Source organism: Oryctolagus cuniculus, chromosome 6 (assembly GCF_051225735.1).
Source record: "Oryctolagus cuniculus isolate XC-2025 breed Fujian yellow rabbit chromosome 6, ASM5122573v1, whole genome shotgun sequence".
NCBI classification, from domain to species: domain Eukaryota; kingdom Metazoa; phylum Chordata; class Mammalia; order Lagomorpha; family Leporidae; genus Oryctolagus; species Oryctolagus cuniculus.
Window position 1 is genome coordinate 16,272,500 of NC_142872.1, and position 25,591 is coordinate 16,298,090.

Genomic DNA, 25,591 nt, shown 5'->3' on the forward strand with positions numbered 1-25,591 from the left:
TATTTTTTTTTTGACAGGCAGAGTGGACAGTGAGAGAGAGAGACAGAGAGAAAGGTCTTCCTTTGCCATTGGTTCACCCTCTAATGGTCGCTGTGGCCGGCGCACCACGCTGATCCGATGGCAGGAGCCAGGTGCTTCTCCTGGTCTCCCATGGGGTGCAGGGCCCAAGCACTTGGGCCATCCTCCACTGCACTCCCTGGCCACAGCAGAGAGCTAGCCTGGAAGGGGGGCAACCGGGACAGAATCCGGCACCCCGACCGGGACTAGAACCTGGTGTGCCAGCGCCGCTAGGCAGAAGATTAGCCTAGTGAGCCACGGCGCCAGCCTAGCAGTTCCTTTTCATCTCAAAGTCCAGTCATGGTGTCCACCTCATCATTCCCCACCAAAGTTAATTTTCAGATTCTCCCTTCCTGCTGTTGTGTGCCTACAGGTACAGCAAAGTTACGGGCCTGATTCTTTGAATTCCATTACTTTGGTGGCTTCTTTAAAACATGCCATTTTTCTGTCACTCCCATCAAAAAGATGTCACCAGAATTTCTCTTCGTGTTTCAGAAGAAAGTCAACATTCAGGGGAGCATCTCGTATCCAGACCAAGAAAGTAAGCTTCCCCCTAACAGGCACACAGGCTTCTTAGAAAAAAAAAAAAAGAGAGAGACATTTTCTTTAGTTGTTCAGCTGCTGTCATCAATTATTCAAAGCCCAATTTAGATGTGTTGTTCTTTAAACTCTCCTGGTTAACCGATTTGGGATTAGTGTGTTGCCCTGGCCATAAGCTCCCTCACCCAGGCTTCACAGGGCACTGTTCCCTGCTCCGTAGAACCAAATTCCCCTGGCTCTTCATTAACTCCTCTGACCGCCTCGCACAGCTAAACAGGTTGATTAGCCCATCAAGCCTAGTAAGCCCAACAGCTGACACACCAACGCCTCTCTCCCGCCTGGCATGGAGGGTTAGGAATCTTGGTGGGCATTTTCCTAACTGTTCTGTAGCAGATGGAACATTTTCTAAACAACTATTTCTCCTAGAAAAATCATTAGAGCTGTCAATATTTTTAGCTCCTCATCATTTAATGAGAAGAAAATGCATTAAAAATAAACAGGGAGGATTCGAGAAATCCAGTAAACCAGGATATTGTTGAGGCTTCTCATGCTTTCATACCTAAGAAGGTCTATTCAAGATCTTTGAGCTGTACTGGATGACTGTCCATAAAAATTGCCATATTCTTTTCCTGCCTTTTTGTTGTGTTGTTGTTGTCAGCTGGGAAACCCTTATTCTAGCTTTCCCTGCAGAGGCCTTGCTGTGCTTCCAGAGAGTAAACATGACTGACAACTGCAGCAGTTATCAATTGCTCCATTTACTATTAGAAGGAATTATTTAAAACAGTGCAGTGCCTAGCACATTCCCTGGTACTACCTACTGTACAGAAAGTTACCACAGAATGAATAAAGAACTCTTCATTTTGTTTTGAGGATCTATTTATTTATTTGAAAGGCAGAGTTGGAAGAGAGAGAGAGAGAGAGAGAGAGTTTTCCATCTGCTGGTTCACTCCCCAAATGGTTGCAACTGCTGGAGCTGAGCCAATCAGAAGCCAGGAGCCAGGAGCTTCTTTCTGGTCTCCCACATGGGTGCAGGGGCCCAAGCACTTAGGCCATTTTCTGCTGCTTTCCCCAGTACATTAGCAGGGATCTGGATGGGAAGTGGAGCAACTGGGACTCAAATTGGTCCCCACATGGGATGCCAGCACTGCAGGTGGCAGCTCTACCTGTTACGCCACAGTACCAGCCCCCAACGCGCTGCTTTGGTTTCGCTCTGAAGTTGCTCACGACAGCACAGCAAACTGAATATGACTTTTGGGAATAAATCAAGGAAAATCATTACATCATTTCAGTATCAGTTACAGTCGTTGAGGCCATGTGGGGAATGAACCAGTGGATGAAAGATCTGTCTATCTCTCTGTCTCTCTCTGTCTATCTCTCCCCTTCTCTCTGTGTAACTGTGACTTTCAAATAAATCAATCAATCTAAAAAAAAAAACCAAATATCTCTTTCTTTCTGTTCCATTATCTTCCCTGTACAATTCTGCTTATGCTTCCTCATGAGATGCAAGGTCCTTATGACTACATGGAGCCTACTCAGATTATCTAGGACCATCTTCCCACCTCAAAACCTTCTACTCCTTCACACTGCAAAGTCCCTTGGACCACAGAAGGTCACATAAACACAGACCGGGGGTTATGACATGGACACTGGACAATAGGGGACATTACTCATTGAACGACCCAGAGTGACAATTTGAAGGACGCGTATGTGGATTGTACGTGGCAATCAGAAGGGACTGTTGGCCTCCTGATATTATTCTCCCACAACCTCTTCAATCTGAATGGTGAATTAATTCTTATGTAAGTCAATACTATCCCTCTGTTCTAATAAGGAAAAACAATGGCTTCAAGCCATTTTAGACAACAGGTAAGACTCCATGATTCTGGTTGTTATTTTAAGAGAACTATGCTTGTTTGATTCAGGACACACACAGACCCTAAAGCAAAAACACAATGACCTGGCTACACCCAAACAATTTCCAGTAAGAAAATAATACATAACCAGATCTGACTCCACTGATAGGGATGCAGGTGCTCAACCTGCAAGTAGCCTGGGATTGCAGATGGCAGGGGGATGGAGCTCAAGTTAGCTCTAGATGGAGAAAAGTTATATCTCCTTTTCTTAGGTCATAGGTAGAAAAGTTGAAAGATGAAGTAGGATGCCGAGAACTTAGCAAAACTCCAATAGAGAAAAAAATGAACTCCAATCTCAGCTCCCAGTGGCCTCTCACTAGACATTCCCTGCTATGTGAGATGCACTTAGTAATTGTCATCCTGTTCTTCCTGTTCTTGTTCTGCATGAAACCCTGCAGGCATTCTTAGCAGGGAGAACCAGAGAAACACAGCCAGTTCAATACTGCCACAGGCTCCTCTTGACAAACATTTTAAAATGTGTATTGCATTTAGGTCATTTTTTGCCACAGTATCTTGGCTTTCCATGCCTGAAATGCTCTCATGGGCTTTTTAGCCTGCTCCGAATGCCTTAAGGGCTGATTCTGAGGCCAGAATGCTGTTTAGGGCATTTGTATTCTGAGTATGCTGTGTATCCTGCTTCCCATGTTGGATCCTTTTCTCCTTTTTAGTTCTATCAAGTGTTATTAACAGACACTTGGTCTTATATATGTGACCCCTTTGACATTTAATCCTATCTTTATGATCAATTATGAACTTAAACTGATCACTTTGACTAGTAAGGTGGCATTGGCACCTGCCAACTTAATGAGATTTGGTAGAACTAGTCTTAAAACAGTACTTTTTAGTTTGTGTGTCTGTGTGGGTGCAAACTGTTGAAATCTTTACTTAGTATAGAGTTGATCTTCTGTATATAAAGATAATTAAAAATGAAATGAAGAATGGGATGGGAGAGGGAGTAGGAGGTGGGATGGTCTAAGGATGGGAAGGCAGGTATGGGGGAAAGAGCTGCTATAATCCAAAAGTTGTACTTACAAAATTTATATTTATTAAATAAAAGCTTTCTATAAAAAAGAAAAAATAAATCTAATATAAAAAATAAATGTATTCACCATGACTGATAAAAAGAAATGTGTATTGCAGGGCAGCCACTTAGCCTGGCCACTGAGACACAAATCAGAACGACTGCATCTCATCCTGGAGAATCATTTTGAGTTCCAGCTCCACCTGTGGCTCCAGCTCCCTGTTAATGCAGGCTCTGGAAGGCAGTGCAGTTGGCTCCAGCAGTCGGGTTCCTGCCACACATGGGGGAGACCTCCATGCCTCCATGAAGGCATTCGGGCATGAGAGCTCTCTCTTTTTTTTTACAGGTAGAGTTAGACAGTGAGACAGAGAGATAGAGACAGAAAGTTCTTCCTTCCATTGGTTCACTCCCTAAATGGCCACTACGAACGGCACGCTGCACCCATCCAAAGCCAGGAGCCAAGTGCTTCTTCCTGGTCTCCCATGCGGGTTCAGGGCCCAAGGACCTGGGCCATCCTCCACCGCCTTCCCGGGCCACAGCAGAGAGCTGGACTGGAAGAGGAGCAACTGGGACAGAATCTGGCGCCCTGACCGGGACTAGAACCAGGGGTGCCGGCGCCGCAGGCAGAGGATTAGCCTAGTGAGCCACGGCGCTGGCCGGGAGAGCTCTGTCTCTTGAGTAGAAGAACTAAAATAAAAATTTCAAATCTGGATTGCATTAGGAAAAGGACCTCCACATTTATAGGTAATAGATACATGAGTCTTTTTGTTGTGCTTCCGGAGTGTATCTGTCTTTTTTTTTCACATGGTATTATGTGACTTTTTTTTTAATTTGGGGAGAACAGTCAATTGTTTTCAATAATGGCCTGTTTGATATCTCCCTCAGTAGAGAACTTGCCTCTTCAGAAAACTGTATACAATTGCAGTCAGAGCAAAGACAATTTGCTTTTACAGTGAAAAATCGTAATGCTTTCCTTAAAGGTGTAACTTGATTAATTTCTTTTATGAGGCTTGCAGGATGATCCAAGAAGAAAGGTGCCATGTAGCTACAGAACATTATTATTCATTATAATAAAGGCCATGATAATAACAACCCAATAATGGAATATTAATAGACTTTATAGCAATGACACAATGGGATTTCCAGGAGGCAGCAAGCAGCTTTCAAGAAAATAGGATAGGGACCTCTCACGGCAAGAAATGAATCTGGCTTATCCAAGGGAAAATGAAATAAGGATTGGCTGTCTTCCCATCTCTCCCAGCCTTGCACTGACATTGGCAGGAGAGGAGGGGCTCCGTAGAGGCACACCTGCCCCTTCCTCAGAAGATACAGGAAGTAGTTACTCCCATGAGCCACTGCTCAGTGTGACGATCCTGCTTACTTGTCAGCATTCGAACTCATGGCAGCCAACAGAGAGTGTACGAAGCTTGCATTGCTGTGGGTTGGGAATAGATTAGAGTCTTTTAGACTGCTTTAGTGTCCAGGCTCAGCCAGGCTTGCTGGACATGAAAAAAACTTCAGAAAACTCTCCAGGTCTACTGTGGGCTCAGAGTGAGAGGAGGGAGAGGAATCATTAGCTGCTGAAGCTAAGTGTCATGGATGTATCCTTGAGAGTATCCTGCATTAGCAACTGCTCCCCTGTGCAAGCAAAATAAATGCACATTAATTCCAATAAAATGAGTTCTGTACAGTTGCGTGCCTGTGTGTTACCCCTGCTGGTTGGGTGAAGGGAAGAGTCTTCTTCTTCATTCACCTGTGGACATCATTCCCCGTGGTTTGAATTCCACTCAGTGATCACAGCTTTTCCCAGGTCCTAACTTATCATTCCCTTTGATTCTTCAGCACTTATTAGGCACCCACTGTGCTGCAGGCATTATACGCTTGGTTGTAGAGATGCTCAGTTAAAAGGCAGAGTAATAGCACCAAAAAAGCTCATTGGAAAAAAAAAAACACACACACACAACTGTGTATCTTTTCCCTGACAAATATGAGAGTACAGCTGTGTGCCCAGTGCCCCGGGAAGAGAGGAGGGACTTTGTGAGCAGAGCTGGGTTGAGGGGGAGGAGCTTCTCCCTGAACCATGATGTCAGGCTGTGGGTTTGTCGGGGGAGTTAAGAGCTTCATGTTTGGACCAAAGGAGGAATAAGGAAGGCATATTTGGTCAGAAGCAACGGTGTGTGCAAAGTTTAGGAGTGAACACTAAAGAATGTGGTATGTTAGAACCATCAGCCTATCAGGGCTGGAGGACAGAATCTACTATTAGAGTAGGGAGGGCAGCAGTTGGAACTAAAAGCGCTGGTGAAACTTGCTAGAAAAACAGATGCCACAGAGACACAACTTTTATGAATTTAATTTTTTATTCTGTGTTGAGGAGTGGTGTGGGGAGCAACTGGGAGCAACTCGGACTAGACTAAGTTACTGGAATTAAGACTTATTCTATGCATCTGCTCTCCCACAATATGGCGCTGGGAGAGGAGGAAACAGCTTCTACACAGCTGCCTCCAGTTCAACCAACAAGCTGCAGGACCTGCTCCTGATTGGAGGAGAGCAGCGTACTTGGTGTGTGGGTAGCAGAGTTGGGATTGGTGGAAGAGGACTATAAAGGAGGAGAGAGACAACATGCATGAGGAACATCTAAGGGGAACATCTATCTGAAGGAACACCTGTGCAGCCCCCGAGAGAGCCGGCCGGCGGTGTGCCGCTCCCCCGTGGAAGTGGGGAATGTGGCAGGGGGAACCGCCCTTCCACGGAGGTGGAAGGGTCGGTAGCCAACCCGGGAAGAACCAGCAGCAAACTCGGGGAGGGCCGAGCAGACAAAAGAACAGCGCAGGGTCCTGTGTCATTCCTCCACGAAGACGGGGAGCGACATAATGGTGCCGTGACTCGGATATGAAGCCTAGGCAGGGTTTAGTGTCGTTCCTCCATGAAGAGGGGGAGCGACATAATGGTGCCGTGACTCGGATAAGAAACCTAGGAGAGAAGAAGCGGGAAGAAGTGGGAAAATACCGGAGAGAGAGATTAGCAAAGAGCCTAGGGGAAAGCTGGACGGAAAAGGTGCTGGAAGAACCTATCGAAAGCTTAGGCATAGACTCAGATATGCACTGTGGGAAAGAAGTTAGGATTGAAAGCGAAAGTGAAAGCTTTCATAGACTCGGATGCGGACTATGGCGGGGAAGCTAGGAGATTGAAAGCGAAAGTGAAACCTGGAAGAAACTTAGACTCGGATGCGGACTGTGGGGAGAAGCCAGGAGAAGTGAGAGGGGAATATTGTTGGAAGAAAAGTTAGGAAACATACCGGGTAGAGAAAAATGTTAGGGAGGATGAAGCCGCAAGGGCAGGCCGAGGCGGAGACGTAAGCCAGCTTGGAATTCTTCAAGTCAGCCTGGGGAGCAAAAGGCGAAAATCTGGAACCAGAGGCAGAGATGTGGGCCGCCAGGTTGGAATTCGCCAGGTTAGTCCGGGGAACTTGGACTGAATGCCGGTGGTGGTGGAAACGTGAGCTGTGCTGTGTGACTCGTGGAAGCCGCCACGTGCAGAGAGAGCACGGGGCGTGAATAGATAGGGAACGCAGGGCTGGCGCAAAGGCCGTGGTGTGGGCGCGAAGGGCGTGGAGACTGCGGAGTGCGCACGAAGCCAAGCCGCGCAGAGCCGGGAACCCGCTGCAGGGCGGGCGCCGGGAAGCCGCGCAGATGAGAGAAGCGCGGGCTGAAGCTGCTCAGAGCCGGGAAGCCGCCGAGAAGCAGCCTCGGGGCGGGCGCTGGGAAGCCGCGGGGATAAGAGAAACAAGTTTAGAAGTAAAATGAGAGAAATAGGAATGCTGGTAAATAGAAGTAAAATAGGAGAAATAGGAATGCCCGGAGATAGAGAAATAGAGAAAAATAAGGCCTCCCCTCAACATGGCAATGAGAGAGCTTGGATTCGGTCTGCCTGATTAGGGAGGTGGTGAGTACCTGGGGGCGGCTAGCAGCTTATGCACCGCAGGTCACCGAAGACAGGCACGAATTAACATCAATAAGTCTCCCCACAATACCGCAATGAGAAGGCTTGGATTCGGTCTGCCTGATTAGTAAGGCGATAAGCACCAGTAGGCAGCTCGACCAGAGTATGAGCTGCAGGTCACCGAAGATAGGCACGAATCAACACCAATAAGTCTCCCCACAATACGGCAATGAGAAGGCTTGGATTCGGTTTGCCTGATTGGTAGGGCTTGTAAGCACCTGCAGGCAGTTCTAGCAGAGCAGAGCATGCGCTGCAGGGCACCGAACACAGGCACGCATCAGCGCCTAAAAACCTCCTCACAACATGGCGAAGAGAGGACCCGGATTCGGTTTGCCTGATTGATAGGGCTTGTAAGCACCTGTGGGCAACTCTAGCAAGCAGAGCAAAGTATGTGCCGCGGGGCACCGAAGACAGGCGCGTATCAACGCCAAAAATAAAAAGAAAGGGGGATCTGTGGGGAGCAACTGGGAGCAACTCGGACTAGACTAAGTTACTGGAATTAAGACTTATTCTATGCATCTGCTCTCCCACAATATGGCGCTGGGAGAGGAGAAAACGGCTTCTACACAGCTGCCTCCAGTTCAACCAATAAACTGTAGGACCTGCTCCTGATTGGAGGAGAGCAGCGTACTCGGCGTGTGGGTAGCAGAGTTGGGATTGGTGGAAGAGGACTATAAAGGAGGAGAGAGACAACATGCATGAGGAACATCTAAGGGGAACATCTATCTGAAGGAACACCTGTGCAGCCCCCGAGAGAGCCGGCCGGCGGTGTGCCGCTCCCCCGTGGAAGTGGGGAATGTGGCAGGGGGAACCGCCCTTCCACGGAGGTGGAAGGGTCAGTAGCCAACCCGGGAAGAACCAGCAGCAAACTCGGGGAGGGCCGAGCAGACAAAAGAACAGCACAGGGTCCTGTGTCGTTCCTCCACGGAGACGGGGAGCGACAGAGTGGTTTAAAAATATTCCATGGACAGAAAAGGGTTTGGAAGGAAGTGACCAGAGAGGAAAGAAAACTGTCCAAGTGACAGGCGATTCAAGTCCAGGAGCATGAGACCCAGGGAACCTCCTAAGAGACAAATGTAAGAGTTTGTGTTTATTCTGAGTGTCTCCATAGACCTCACTGCTTTCATGGAAGAAGTAGAATGGAATGGGAGAAGGATGGTGGAGAGTGGCCTAACACAGATTTGGGGACAGTGTCCAGGATCAGGGTGAGCTTGGGGGCCAGTCCTGTATTGACTAAAAAGAGCTGCAAGTCAGCATGCAAGTGGCAAACTTTCAAACCAGGCTATATGAGGTGTGGAGAGAGTAGAAGGCAAAAGTCAAGTTAATGCTAACAGTGAAACCTGCTGATTTTGCTCTGCTTATTAATTCCACCCCCACTGAGCATGGAAAGTGGAAAAGGATGGATCTGACTCATAGGCAATGTCGAGTCCTCAACTCTATGAAGCTCCTTTGGGTGTTTTCTCCATGATTCCATTGTTATAGGAGTCACACAAGTCTATCAGACTCCACTGAGACATTAAAAAAAAAATCACAGCATCACAAAACATGAAGAAGAGGTTTTAAATGAGCCACTGTTCAAGGGCAAGAAGACCAAAAGCTAAAACTCTCCGAAGTGTGTTCCTAGGATGGCACCCAGTTCCTAAAATTGCTCAGCCTTCTTCCCATGAGCCTCATCTGAATGTGCTACAGGAATCGATTGCCATCTTGGAAAACACAGTACCCACCCCTGATAGGTTCGGTCTTCTTCTAGAATGCTCCCTGCCTCCCCTCCCCCACCAAAACACTCAGTAGAGAACAACATGCCCCATGGGGCTTAGACAAAAGAAAACAGGGTAAGTACGTGCACTCCAAGTCTGATGTCTTTAGGCATCCCTTGCCATTTTGGTGAGCAGATAGATGACTGTCATCGTTTTTTCAATCTGGTGCACAACTGTTGGGAATTGTGGGCAGAGACACCTCCTACATCCTACATCACACACAGGAGAGTGCTACTTACTCTTCCAGTTTCACCAGCACTGAGGAATGAACAGACCGAGAAGAGACGCCACTGAGAGAGCAAAGTCAGGGGAGCTTCAGAAGAGGGGATGTAGCAGGAAGCAGCTACGTTGCAAAGCCCAAGTCACTTGTGAAATAAACCCTGCTTGCAGTCTTCAGGCTCGTCTAGAGGTGTCTGGGAACCCCACCCTCATTCTTGTCTCCCACCTCTCTGACTTCCAAAAAATGTGTTTGGCCTATGTTGTAAAAGCCCAAAAATCTGAGGGGAAAGGGAGAAATGTTCTTTGTGCCCAAGTGTCCCAGGAGTACTGTAACTTGCAGCCATCATTGTATGCCTATGAGAAACTGCTGTTGATTAAATACACCTGGTGTGTGTGGGCTGATGGCGGTGGGACAGACTTGGTGCTAGATCTGGGTGTCCAGGTAAGCTTCCAAAGATTCTAGGATGGCTCTTTCTTTGTGGTTTTCAGCAGCAATTATGTCTCCCACAGGTGGCTCCAGAGACTTGCACCTGTGCCAATGCTGGTACATTTTCCAATCTGGGGGTCCTTACTTCCTTTTATTTCTTTATAATGGATTTACCCAAAAGGAGTCTGTACCAGGCCTTTTCTTGCATCCTTACCTCTTACTGGCGGTTGTTAATTCACTGGAAGCCAGAATATACCAGATGATGTGTAATTCAGAGAGAGAGAGGGAGAGAGACGTCAACAGTAACGGGCATTCCCATTGGATAATAATGTATCATTGCTTCCAGCTAAATACAGCCCTCACTGTTAGACCAGTTTAGCTAATCACTAAGATTTGCCTTATTCTCTGGCCATATTCTTGTGTCATTTTCTAGTGGCACTTGGTTTGCCGAAGAAGTGCAACCCAATGTCCTCAAAACAACCTGCCCAGAATCTTCAGCCATTTCCACTGCCAGCTGCTACCACTTGCTGTTGCCAACTGAGTGCCTACCTCTCCTGTCCTGGAAACTGTTCTCAATCCTCTTACACTCTCTACTCCACATACTGAATACAATGACATTAGTCCACCTTCTCCTTACCTCTACCTCCCAGCCTGCTCTCATCAGAGAAAAAGGTGCTCACCACTGATGCTTCACCTCTGAGCCTTGCCCACATCTGATCCCATGATGAATCCCTCTTTCATTCCTTCATTCACGCACATGAACTGGAGCCACGCTCCATGCACAAGTTATATGCAGGGTACCTTGAGTGTCACTCAGCAGTTAAAACTAAACAGTTTAAAGATGGAGAGATGCTGTGAGCCAGTGGGGCTATCCGTGAAGATTTATGAAGGCGGGAAGATGGCGCCATGCCCTCGGCTTTGGCAGGTTCCACAGGTCCCTGGAGACAGCTGGCTCTCTGCAGCTCTTTGGGATAAGGCTCTTGGAACAGCCCTCCAATGACATCCTGGTCAACGAGGCTGACCTACGTGATGGCAGGAGAGTGATGGCTTTCGTGTGAGGCACTCCAGGCTCTGAGACAGGCAAGAGCTGAGCTTCTCCACAAAAACGTTCCAATGAAGCCGCAAGCACCAGGTGACCAGGGGCCAGGCGGAGGCAAATCTGTTGAAGGGAAAACTACGCCACGTGGAGTGGCCACAACACTCCCAGCTGACACAGCAGCGCGGAAGGCTGGGTCCATGGTGGGCTATCAAAATCTAACACAACGCTTGGGCGCGTGGCGCTCACGACAGGTTCTCCACTGCTCTCTGAGAGATAAAAGTCTCTCCACACTGTGGCCGAGTATCACGTGCCCGTGACATTATACTTCTGCCACTTCAGCACATGGCTTCAGTGAGGGTCCACGAAGCTCAGGGCTTCCTCCGGGGCCTGTCATAGGCCGCCTTTGTTTCCTGGTTATTAATAACTCCACTTGCACTCCACTACATAAATATGCTAACTACATAGACAAACATATGTACAATGACTGCACATGCATACATATGGATAATGACCATATATACACATACTTTGTGTAGTGACTATACATACACATATATGTCGCTCCCCCTCTTCGTGGAGGAACGACACAGGACCCTACGCTGTTCTTTTCGTCTGCTCGGCCCTCCCCGGGTTTGCTGCTGGTTCTTCCCGGGTTGGCTACTATCCCTTCCACCTCCGTGGAAGGGCAGTTCCCCCTGGCCACATTCCCCACTTCCGCAGGGGAGCGGCACACCGCCGGCCGGCTTTCTCGGGGGCTGCACGGGTTCCCTTAGATGTTCCCCATAGATGTTCCCGGTGCATGCCGTCTCTCTCCTCCTTTATAGTCCTCCTCCGCCAATCCCAACTCGGCTGCCCACACGCCGAGTACGCTGCTCTCCTCCAATCAGGAGCAAGTCCTACAATTTATTAGTTGAACTGGAGGCCGCTGTGCGGAAGCTGTTTACTTCTCTCCCAGCGCCATATTGTGGGAGAGCAGATGCATAGAATAAGTCTTAATTCGAGTAACTTAGTCTAGTCCGGATTGCTCCCCACACATATACATATGTATGCTGATCAAACACATATATGCATACTGGTTATATATATAATGACTATGCATACATGCATATGTATAATGACTATACATACACACATGCATATGTATAATGACCATACATTCACACATGCATATGTATAAGGGTTATACATGCATACATATGCATAATGATCATACATACATATGTATAATAATGGCTATGCATGCAGACATACATATATATAATGATTATACAGGCATATATATGTATAATGACTATATATACATATTTATAGTGACTACATGCACTTATATACAGTGGATATACATATTTATGTATATTACTGCATGCATGTATATATATTACATATACACACAACTATATAATGTAAATTTCAAAACATTCATCACTTTGGATAATGGTATAACAACTTTCATGAACTCACTGTCCAGTTTCAACAATCATATTTAATAAAGCTGTTTTCAAAATACACTGCACCCTGTCCATCTGTAGCCCAGGACAGTGGGGTCTTTGGCTCCATATTTACATCAATAAGCAGCCCAGCAACCTTTCACAGATTAAGGAGTATCTGTTTTAAAGTGATTTCCTGACTGACATCACCTGGGATCAGGTAGCCTTCTCCCTGGCTAATGAGGGAAGGCACACACAGACACGCAGCAGGCACCAAACTGGTGGGACACCCGGCTGCTCTTGCAAGCTTGTCCACTGGCCGCCTAGCAGTTGCATCTGTCCGGAACAGGGATTGACCTCTCCTTGAAGAGCCCTAACCACGCCCCCCCACATTGCTATCTTCATCTCGTTCCCCAAACTTCTGCAAACATCTAGATGTATGAAACTGTGCTTGGGATACGTCAGAGCCCCAGGGCTCCCTGGGCAACTCTGAAGGTGGTCCCTTGTGCCTCCACCCCCACCCCATACTCTCCCCTCCTCCTCTGTGACTTATCTCATGTGCTAGGTAAATCCTTATCTCCCAGCACCACCAGACTGAATGTAGGGTTCATAACACATTGGTCGATAGATCTCCCAGAGTAACATGCATGGGCACAGCCACTCATCTGGGTCCTGAAATGTTATGCCCACTGATGCCCCACCCCGGTTCACACTCTACAGCCAGAGAATAACCCCTCCAGACAGGCCACTCCTGCTCATGCACCCCCCATAACTGCTTCCTGTTGCCTCACCTGTTGACTTTACAGCCTTCAACTTGATCATCAAGATCTTCTGCCGAAACTCTGCCTACCTTGCGTATAGCTGAGACCAGGGGCACTGTTCACTGCTCCCACAGACAATCTGCGATCAACAAACCCCAAGCCCATTCCCAGTAGGAAGCACACCCCTTTCTCTGCACTGTCAGGCACTTGTTACCCCTCGCTCCTCTCCGCCAGCTGACCCTGCACCACCTGCACCCAGGAGGAGCCCAGAGCTCAGGTTCTCTTTCTTCAGGAGCGACTTTGCTGGAACGATGCACCTGCCCTGCGTGAGCTGACCATTTCCCTTACCACAGCCCGGACCCTGCAGGTCTGTGCCTTCTCCATCCCCCACCCACATGTCCTGTGTCGTTCTGCTCAGTAAGTACTGACAGACAGGCAGCAATGACGTTTAAGGTTTGCTTTGTTTTATGGTGGTGACCTCGCCCACAAAGAGGAAACAGTTCCTGACCTGCCACTTGCTATTGCTGTTAACCAGTGCAATAATGCATTTCTAAGTCTGTTCTTTTTTCCAAGGTGTACATCACTTAGACTAATGAAAGAAATTGATCCTTTTGGCTCTTGTTTCCATTGCAATTTACTAGCAAGTGCTAGAGGAAAAACAACAACAAAAAAATCCATGGCTATTGGGTGCTTCTTGAAATAAAAATATCTGCCCTTTCTTTGCACTGGGAAAAAAAAGAAGGAAAAGAAAAATACTCTGCAGACAGGGGCAAGTTCAGGCATCTAATGGATCTTTTTGTCAGCTGTCATTTGTTTCTTTGGAGTGCTCCACAGCCTTTTCTGCCGTTGAATACCCGTCATGTCTAGAGAAAGACCCAGGGTGGCTTGGGGTGGGTTGTAGGCATTTCAAAGCCATTCTTCTTCCCCATCTCTGCCTGTGTTGTTCAAGGGCCTATTTTCAATTTGCAGCGGTGCTGGCAAAACGATTTGATTCTTGCTTTAGAATGTGCACTCCCCGAAGGTTCCAGGGGGTTTTCAGGCCCACAGAAAAAACTCTATGTCATTACGCTGCTTGGCAGAACACGCTCTGTGGCAGCCGAGACACACCCGACACTGCACTTCAATCCCTGGCTTATAAAAGTCATTCCATCTCCTATTTGGTGGGTTTCTTTTGACACATGAACGCCGTTCCTGGAAGAAGAAAGCCGGCTGCAGCTCTCTCCCTCTCGCCCTGTCTTTGTTTCCTACACGATGATCCAGGATTCTTAGGAAAATCAGAGTGTAAAAGGCACAGAGCAATTGAAACTGCAGTAAAAACAGCAGGTGTAAACAGTGCCCTGTTTTATAGAGGGAATCAGGTGGAGACTGCATGCTCTGAGCAAGGGTGAAACTAACCCCCAGGCACCTTCAGGCTGAGGCTCCCATGCCCAGGGCCCACCAAGGGCCCTCAAACTCGTTTTCCCAGGTAATATAATCTGCAAATAAATCAAGTCCAAGAAAGCAGAGCGCAAGTTCAAATACACTTTGCCGCTAAGACTGCAAAGCCAAGAGCACACTATCAGATGCTGTCTGTAGCCACAGGGGTTTGATCTCACCTCCAAAACAGGCTCCCATCTCACAGAGCACTACAGAGCCTTCCAAAATCCACCGCCCCTGCCAACACACATCTCTCCCGGCGTCAGCAGAGTGCGGTAAACTTGTTGGAGGAGGAGGTTCTATATTTATACAGAATGTTGTCATGTCGATGCCGGTATTTGCTAGGTTTTATTTCACAACATTTTCCCCCCCTCCAATCAAACTAGCTGGATGGAATTTCAGAATTTCCTTTCCATTTTGGCGGTGGTAGGGAGGGCGGGGGAGGTCGTAGGGCATCACATCAAAATCTAATGAAGTTTCTAATGATCAAATAAATAATCGCTTGACATTTATTGCCGTGCTTGGCAATCTACAGAAATGGAATAGAGCAGACATGCCTAAAGCCCCATTTCCCATGGATTTACATTACGCCACCACACAGAATTAAGCTGACATAAGCTCTTTAAGACCCACTAAAGCAGCAGATTTTACACAACTTGTTTAGGTTTTTTTTTCCCCTCTCTCTCCCTGATCCCCTATTCTCTGAATAACTCTTCCCATCCATTTTCGGCTCCTTGTTCTTTGCAGAGGCTGCTGGAAGCTCCCCTTCATGTCACTGCAGCTATAACCCTGCAGTTTGAGTTTATCTTAGCTGTAAAATGCAACAGTAATTTATACGCTGCCTTCCTCCCGGCTCCTCGGAGGCACCGGCTGCCAGCTGTCTACCCAGCAGTTTCCAGAAAGAGCTGTAATGAGCCAGAGTGCAGCAGGGGCGGGGCAGGCCTTGCTTCCTGCTTCCTCTGTGAGCTCTGTGTCCACAGAAATGGCATTTTCTGGCACTCTCTGACGAAGTCCTGCCGCCCCTGCACCCCAGCTCCCTCTCTGGCTTGCACACCAGCCTTGCGGGGCGGCGAGAGGGGAGGGGAGAGGGGGACCCTTGCTCTCCTTTTCAAGGGGAAGACGAGGAAAGCTGGGATGCAGCCTGGGGCAGCTGGGCGTGGGGCAGCAGTGCAAACTCTGCTGCCGCACAAGACAGGCAGGCAGCTGCTAGACAAAGCCCGGCCCCAGCTCGGTGCGCTCAGCACCCGCGGCTTCTCAGCGGGGCTAGGCGGGTGATGGTTCTCAGGTGTTTCCGATGAGGTTTCTTTTTTCTAAAATTATCCCAATAGTAGGCTTATTGCTCTCTGGAAAACTAGGACAAAGTCACTTTGTCACACCTCCAATCCATTCCTGTGGCACTTTCTGTCTCCCTGGTGTTTTGGGGTGAAATCTGCCCCCCTTTCAGACACAGAGGTGCGCACAGAGAGTGCAGCTCAACACAGCACCATGCCCATGAGTGTTCTCTGACAGCGCAAACAAGATAGGACTCTGTTTTGCCAATCCTTGAATTTAAAAAGAAAAAAAAGCACCCAACTTTGCAGAAGGGAAAGCGGTTTTATAGCCGATCTGTGCTCAGTGTAAAGGCTGTCACCGCTCCGGAGACAGAAATGCAGACTGCCAAGCCTCCTGCGCCTCTTAGGTGATATTTCTGCGTGCTTTGACCCTGAGCATCTCCAACGAAGGCCTTGTCGCTCCGGGATGCTTCTGGAATCCTGACTTTTGTCCAAAGCTGGTATGCCTCAGCAGATAGCGGCAAAGCGGAAGCGAGGAGCCAGGTGGAAGGCGGCGAGCACAGCCTTGGCGGAGGCAGCGGTTCCTGCTTGCAGGTGCGTGCCCTGCTTCGGCTCACTCCCAGGAGAGAGGCCTTCGGCACTGTTTTCTTTCCTTGGTCAAGTCTCTTGGCCACAGTTACACTGTGTACAGAGAAATGATTTACCAGCCTGACAAAGACGTCAGGAGCTTTTTTGTCACCCTCTTTATTTATTCTTTCATAGCTAAAAAAAAAAAAAATGCAGCAATGGTTCTCATGTGCAGGAAATGTCAATTTCCCTGAGGTTTCACAGCAAGGATTGGAATAATAGCTTCTTTCTGGCTGTTTAACAGGATAGTGTTTCCATGTGTCATTATCACTAAAATTTGCGGGGAATTTCCAAAGCAAACAAGAGAAAGCTAACTGGAGTGCACTCTCTTTCTCCATTAATCCCTCTGTGCTTTCTGCAAAAGATACTGTGGGGTCTCTTCAGCCTTTTTCCTCATTTCCCTTCCAAATAATACGAGATTTATGAAGAAGGAAAACAGTAGACAGACCCATATATTCTGGGTGTCTCCTAAGAGCCTAACACACAGCCAGTTTACCAATGAGGATACAACACCAGTGCATCTGACGGTTCTCAGGCCTTTGAAGACCCAAGGCCACCTTTACTAAAGAAAGTTCTCTAAGCAATAAAGAAAACATCGGGAAGCTCCAATCACTCCACCCTAACCTACTGGCATGTTGGCATGGAAACAGCACAGCTTTCCGGCTCCAAAGCAACATGACACACAGCTGTGAGGATAAGCAGGGGCCAAGGACAAGGCAGACAGGACAGCCCCATCACCTTTCAGGAAAATTTGAAGCATAAGCCACAAGTTACAGAACAATCATGCCTCCTACTTTGTTTCTTTTTGGTGTTGTGTGGGTGGTGTGGGGTGGCCCCTGGCTAGGCCTGGTCCACATTCTTGTCTCCAGGAGATGAAGAATTCAAGCAAGAGTTGTAGACAAAGGTTAGTGGAGAAGCAAGATTTGTTTAAAGCAAAGTACATACTGGAGAATGAAGTGGGGCACGAGGCTGGCGCCTGGGGCAGGGGTTGAATTCTCAGTGTGTCTATTTCATGCCATTTTTGGATGTGTCACAGAGTCAGGTGCACGCTGGGAGTGGGAGTGTTCAACATGGTACTTTTATTATAATGATGTTATTCTAACGTAAAGGTCATAGCAAGGACATGGCCTGCAGCCATAATGGGTATTTCCAGCTTGCTGTGGTTCTAACTTGCAACACCTTGGAACTTATGGTGTTCCACTACATAGAAGGGGAGGGGAATTTGGGCAGTGCATGGGAAGAGGGTTCAGATTGTGTAGGAAGGGTGTGTGTGTGTGGGCTGAGCAGCCTGGGAGGGGCTGCATTATAGCCCAGGACTATGTTACAAACCTCAGCTCCTCCTTCTTAATGTTGCTTGCCTGTATCAGTGGGGATTGGGCAAATACAAGGGTAACATTTCTTATGTAAACTCAAGAGCCAGTGCTGTGGCCCAGTGGGCAAAGCTGTTGCCTGTGGCACCGGCATCCCATATGGGCACCAGTTCGAGTCCCGGCTACTCCACTTCGGATCTAGCTCCCTGCTAATATGTCTGGGAAAGCAGCAGAGGATGGCCAAGTCTGTGGGCCCCTGTATCCACGTGGGAAACCGGAAGAAACTCCTGGCTCCTGGGTTTGGATGGGCCCAGCTCCAGCCATTGTGGCCATTTGGGGAGTGATGCAGCAGATGGAAAATACCTCTCTCTCCCTCTTTCTGCATTTCAAATAAATAAATGTCTTAAAAAACAAACCCCAAGACTCAGAGGTAGGTGCTTGGCCCAGTGGTTTAGACACTGCTAGGAGCAGCATCTCATCTCTCACTGCTGGAGTTTGAGTCCGCCTGGTCTTGTTCCCGATCCCAGCTTCCTGCTGATGCACACCCTGCGAAGAAGCAGTGACAACTCAGGCGCTTCAGTCCCTGCCACCAACACAGGAGACCTGGACTGAATTTCAGGTTCCAGCCTGGCCCAGCCTCTGCCGTGGGCCTTCGGGGATGGACCACAGCATGGGAGATCTCTCTGTCTCTGTCTCTGTCTGTCTTCCTGTTTCTCTTTCAAATAAACACATAAAACAAATAAAAGTGTACAAATGAAGGAAGCAGAGGAATCACTGAAATTTACATACTTGATACTCTGTTGCAAGCAGTTTCAGGAATGTGTGTCTTACAACCTGGAACTGATGCTTGCTCCCTCCAAGTCAGCAGCCGCTGCACCCTAACATTTAAACACAGATGATTTACATGGAACGAATTACCTTTATACAAAATTAATTGTGCTTTTCGATAGGTAGAAGAGTTTATCCACTTTTACATAACAGACTTGGGTACACTGTACATGAAAGCATCTCATGTAAATGAAAACCCAAACCAAGAGAAAGTCTTCAATTCCCTTCAAAGGTGACAGCGGGCACGATGGGCACAGTCACTGCTCTCCAGCAAGAAGACTTCGTGGTAAGAACAGAGGGGACAGGGGAGGCAGGACAGAAGGCATCTAACAGGGACCTCAGGAGTGGACCCGCTGGAAGGTGCCTGGCCTAATGCAAGAATCTTGCACTTTGTTTGAATTCTGCACAGGATCCCTGTAGAGGTTAAGAAGACTCAAAGGAAACAACATCTCTGAGCAACTCATGGACCAAGAACGCACTACAGTGATCGGGCAGCAATGAAGGCAACACGGTTATTCCTGTGTCTGAATCTAATACCTTTGTACTAACAGCGGGTTTGTAAACAGATCCTCTACAGCAAGGTACAACGTGGTAGGAACCCAATCTTTGACGGTTCCCAATCAGAAATGTGCCTTTTAGCTGAACATGTCCCTTTGAGCACATTCTCGCTCCATTTAGGAGTAAATTACCCACAGCAACTGCTGGTATTCAGATCCAGTTCTCACATGACCACCAATCACCAAGTTCTAATTTGACCTAACAAGGTGACGTTCATTGCAATCTCCTTTGAACCTGAATGATATACTTGGAGTATTTACACGCACGCACACACACAGAAAGCCTTTCACTAAAAATATTCTTCTGTAAGATGGAAATTGCATTTTGCACCTGATTTCAGTGCACAGCCACACGAACCAAATGCTTTTGCTCTGCACAGAAATGTAGCAGGTAATAAAGCTGTCTTTGTAGCAAACTGAAAGCCACTATGTAAAAAGCACTAATTTGGCGACTATGTTAAACACACTTTTATATAAAATAGTTCCGGCCCTGGAGGAGCTCATAACTAGCGAGAAGGGGAAAACGCTTGCAAAACTTGGAAAACCGCCAGCCCAGTCAGCAGGAAGTGCCAAGTTACTGGTAGAGAGAATCAGGGCTCTCGAACTTCAGAGAAGGGCAGCATTGTTTCAGATTGGGGTGGCCTGGGAAGTATTTGTGTAGCTGGTAATTTAGGATTTAAGGTTGGAAAATGCAAAGGCCAAGGTATGCAAGAATAATGGGAAAAGCATGCCAGGCAAGAGGCAGTAGGATAAGCGTAAAGACAGCCATGGCGGGGGGGAGGGGGTGGTGGGGGAATCTGAGACATATGAGTGTGAGCAGATAGACCAGTGGAAGTGAATGAATGCACACACATCTGTTGAAATCCCACAATGACCAGGCAGTGCCCAATTTCCTTGGAATACAAAGATCCTTGGCTAACAGAAACCAACTGCAGTGGGCAGTGTCCTGGAGCAGAGCAGGAGGGGCCCTGCCACCAGCAGCCTCTGCACTGTGTGGCTCTGTGCTGAGCAGGTGATGGCGATCACCTTGACTCTCAGAGTCCCCCTTCCTAACACTGGCAGGAGGGTGGGTTTTATCTGAGTGTCTTCTAGGAAACAAAGGAGAGAGCGTGTATGCAGGGAAAGGCTCCGTATCTGTCACATGGTAGCCACGCTAGAAGCCACAGCTGTGTTCTCACAGCTCACAGCGTCCCACTAGCAAACCACCACATACATCACACTGACCAAGTGGGCCCAACACAAGTGAACGGAGGAGCTCTGAAGTGCCAGCTACCAGGCTCCAGAGTGGAATGCAGAGCTCATCTTTGAGGGGCAGAGCCAGAAGGCAGAGTGGATAAGAGACTGGACCTTGAAGTCATTAGACCTGTGTTCCAGCTTTCACTTACTGGTTTGCAACTATGTACAATTAAACCTCCTTGACCTTCATTTTCTTCTTGTAAAAAAATAATATTGCTATTAACCCTGACTTCCCTGAGCTCTTACAGCAACTCAGCAACAAAATTCATAGAAAGCATAAAGTACTCAAACATGTTGCCTATTGCTGAGACTGCCCCGCCGACCTAAACTCACTCTCTGCTGCCTGTACCTCCTTTGTGAGTCAGGCAGACTGATTTCCAGTTAGCTTTCCTCTCTGGAATGAGTAAGGGTTGGGGAGGCAGAAACAATTATGTCAGTGGTAACAAAATGTAACACGAACAGCTCATGTTATTTTGAGAGCATACTGCGTGCCAGACATCACTCTTAATGCCTTCCCTGTAGGAATTCATCATTATTGTTCCAGTGAAATATTAGTCCAGATTGTCATTCTAACAACCTGGGATAAGTCATTCAGAAAAAAAATTTGTAGTCCAAAACACTATGGGCATAGAAAAAAGTTTGCCTCTCTGCAGAAAGGACTGGGAAAGAAAACAAGATGTAAAATCTAGCTGTTCTGTTAGACTATTTTGCTTCTTGTTAATGCATACATGGTTGGAAATATAGGATTGTCACACTTGTGGGAGAAACAGAAACCGTATGTTAATCTCAGCCAGGAATTTATAGGTAACAAGCAGAACAGATCCATCAACCAAGACATATTGCACAGTCCCAGTTTTCTTACCAGGGCACTGTCCACGCTGTGTGTGATATGTCATTAACCATCAATTAAATGACAATGAAGAAGGGGTGTGTAGGCTACCATGGCAGATTTAAAGAGGAGATGCTGGGTGTGGTGTGCCATGTTGACCTTCACCAACAAGTCATCAGACACACAGTTTCACTCTGCAAACTGCATGGCTGTTAATGAAAACTGCATGCTTATTTTCAAATTTAGTTGGTTTTGCAACATGGAAATAAATTCACAAGATACAGTTCACTGCATTGGTTGGGACATGCCTGGTTTTTGCAAAGCATTTTCTGGATAATCGTAACTATTTTGCTTAGACTGTGACATTTGGACACTTGGAACTTTTTTTCTGTCTAAATTTAGACTCACACCCCATACCGATGTGTTAACTGCTGTCCCATACTGCAAGACACACAATTCCTTATTCTTGAAATAGAATTTATAAAACCATCTGAAACAGCTACAGGACATCAAGACTATTTACCAAACGATCATGTAAGAACTTACAAGCAACTGAATAGAAAAATCTATCATTAGTAATTCCTTCACAAAGAGAGAGCTTTAAGTGCGAGGGCCAATTTGGCAAAATAGCAAGGCTCAGTGTCGGTCCATGTGAAAACAAAGCCTATTTTGTGATAACTGTGGGCTTCTGAGAGTACCCCTGACTCAACACTTACCTCATTCCTGAGTGGCTATTGGAAAACACACTCAGAGAAGGATCCAAGTCTCACAGGCCCTGACACCTTCCGTGTTTAACCAGTTCCCCCTGGCAGCAAAGAAATGCGTCTCTCTCCCTGCCAGCGAGCTTTTGTCCTTGGCCAGAGCTTGGATCTCGGAGTCCAAATCAGAGACAAATCAAGAAAAAAATCTCAACACTCACATTTCCTTGGTAGAGGGGGAAACACTGAGGAAAGCCTGGCTGGGAGTTCCTTTCTTTTCTTCTCGTGATTCTCTCCTGCAGTTTCTAGGCTGTTCTTTGCTTGTCGCCTTTTGTTCTATTTCCCCAAAACTCCAAGTTCAACAACATACCCAAAGCCTCTCCAATTTCATTAGTTTCTGCTTCCTAATAGTTTGAATTCAGAGTGCTGTTCTCTCTTCTCCCTTCCTACGTACTCAGATCCATCTTGGGCCCTAATTGAGAGAGAGAGAAAGAGAGAGAAACCGAGAGAAAGAGAGAAACCGAGAGAGAGAAACCAAGAGAGAGAAAGAGAGAAAGAAGGAAAGAAAGAAGGAAAGAAAGAAGGAAAGAAAGAAGGAAAGAAAGAAGGAAAGAAAGAAGGAAAAAAAGAAGGAAAGAAATAGATAGATAGATAGATAGATAGATAGATAGATAGATAGATAGGGAGCACAGGTGCATATGAGTAATCACAATAGCTTCCACCAGTAGAAGTTGGGGCAGGGAGGTGATGGCCATGGTGTCTAACAGGCACTGTGTATTGATGAGGAACAAAGAGCAAGAGGGTATCCTAGAGCTCAGGTCATCTGGGGACTAATTGCAGAGCCCGGCCCTGATGGGAATGCTATGTGTTGCCACAGCATCATTGTCACAACATCACGAGAACCATCAGTAGAACATGCAAGACTAATTGTCGATGTGTTGCTCCCTCCCACACCGATCTGCACGTAGCATCCCTGTCTAAGGACAAACGACTTTACAAAGTTGGACACTCCGAAGAAAAACAAAGGGCAGGAAGCGAAACTTCAGACGAGGGTCAGATTATGTGAGCAGAAACTTCTACCCTCGGGGTTCCAGGACTGAAGTCAGCAACAGAGAGGAACCAGTTGGTTTCAAATTCCTCCGAATTCCTTGAATCCCTTGGGCCAGTTCAAGGAAAATGAGCTGACTGGCCCACATCTGCTCGTGATTGAAGGCAAATGGGAAGCTTCGCTTGAGTTCCCCTTCCAGAAACATCCAGTGTGCGGGACTGGTGGGGAAGCCGTGGGTCGCAGCTGACCCACTCAGGCTAATAAACACAGGCACCTCCAGCATACGGAGAGCCAATGCGTGAATAGACACACGGAGACCTTCCAACAATGCGCCAAAGAGAAAAACGCAAATAATTCACCACAAGGCGTGTGGACGTTAGTTCCTATGCTACAAGGAGACCCCTGCTCGGGGTCTCTCAACAATCTGGGGAGGACATCTTGTGATGCCAGAATCTAAGTCTGATCCTCCCAGGGAAACCCACATCCCTGGCACGGAGCTCCGGTAAGATGCTCCTAGGGCCTGTCCAGGGCTGTGGTGCAGAGGGAGGGCACGCTGTTGGCACTCACCCTGCCGGACCAGTCCATGAATGACTGCTACATGGGCGGTGCCCTTTCTCAGCACGCAAACTCTAAGGACTGAGGGTCCCAGCCTCTGGGAGAGAAAGTCAGAGGGGACAGCCACGCTCAGTCACGTGGCGCAGGCAGCCGAGGTGTCAGCTTTGGTCCAGCAGGGTTTCTCAAGAGCCAGAGGCTGAAGGGAATGTTCTTTGGGAGCCAAATGTGTTCTATGCCAGAAATTTCTTGGGCTCAGCACAAAACTTAACTTCAAACTTAAGTTTACCAGAGGAGAGGGAAAGAACTGGGGATGGGGGTAGGGGTGAAACAGAGCAAGAGAAAGCGAGTTTTAAGAAAAAACAGGCTCCGTTTGAAAAGAATAAAGACATAGCCCGCACTTTTTGCTGGCCTGAGAGCTGAAAATAACAGATTAACTACAGAAATTTATTTTGGTACGCTTTCATTCACATTTCTCCTTCCAAACCACCAAGTACCCAGTATATTTAAGCTGCCTTACTAAGCTCCACAGACAGACAACTCCAGTTTTTACTCTGATGTTTGCTGGTGTCATTATTTTCTCTATGATTAACTCTGACAAAGCTGTCTTATTTGGGGGGGTGGGGGACTAGTTCATCTTCAATTTTGCACCTAGCCACCTCCATGAATTGGTTTATCCTGCACAATACCACTGCTAGATCATAGCCTAGGTTTTTAATTTGAGTATTGTCAAAATCATTTCAACCCCACCCCCAGGAAGCACACTTATACAAGATGATAATAAATGTCTGAATATTAATCACCACAAAATATACTTTTGAAAGTGAATGACGTGTAGGGACCTTAAGGAGAGTCCACAATGCTTATTCTGAAATGTTTTGCATTTTGCTCCTACACAAATTGAATAACCATGTCAAGTAAGTGAAGAAACAGTAATAATAAAGGGATTTGTTGCATCCATGTTCATGTCACATTCAAGAGCCTGTGAAATTGTTTTCCACGGGAATCTAAAATGCCAGACTAGTTCTTGGCATAACTCAAAAGCAGGCACTTACTTATTCACACTCCTTGGTCTTTTCCAACTATAACAAGAGCAGCTTTGGCAACTCTTTTTGCAAACAAAGTATCTTTGGGAGAAGAAAACCCTCAGTTTAATTCCAGCTATAGGACTTAGATCGTTTTGGAGATGTCTGGGTCTATTAATAATGGTACCTTTTTATTTTGAAATAGAAATTCCATTTAGAAAAAACCATCTGCTACAGAAGTCTGTCTTGTTTTAAAGAAACAGTGTCATAGAACAAGCCCTTCTTACAATTCAGGCTCTCCAAGGCATGTGGAGTGAAAAGAATCCATGTGGCCAAGAAATGCGTAGCTGCTGTACCCACGTTTCTTCCTATGAGTTTTATGTTTCCCTTGAGGTCTCTCACTTTGCTCACTCCTAGGAAGACTTGTTTGCTCTTCAGGCTCAAATAAAAGCTAACCCTTTCTTTGACTTCCTTTAGCACAACTGAGGTATGCCTGATATTTCCGGTACCAAGTATGAAATAGTAAGTGTTACAAATGGCTAATTTAATAGTTAAAGCAGGCAATTAATAATGAATAGCTAATACAAGAAGCATAAAAACCATCTTGATGGAGCTGGCGCTGTGGCACAGCGGGTAAAACTGGTGCCTGAAGTTCCAGCATCCTATATGGGTGCTGGTTTGAGTCCTGGCTGCTCCATTTCTCATCCAGCTCTCTGCTGTGGCCTGGGAAAGCAGTAGAAGATGGCCCAAGTCCTTGGGCCCCTGCACCCATGTGGGAGACCTGGAGGAAGCTCCTGGATTCTGGTCGACCCAGCTCCAGTCGTTGTAGCAATCTGTGGAGTGAACCAGCAGATGGAAGCCCTTGCTCTCTCTCTCTACCTCTCCTCGGGGTAACTCTGACTTTCAAATAAATAAAAAACTATTTTTAAATAAAAAAAACACTGGTAGACACTACACCCTTCATGTCCATAATTATGAGGACTTAGCCGCTACTAACAGTTGCTGCCTGCACCCTCCCTCCTGTGCTCCATCCC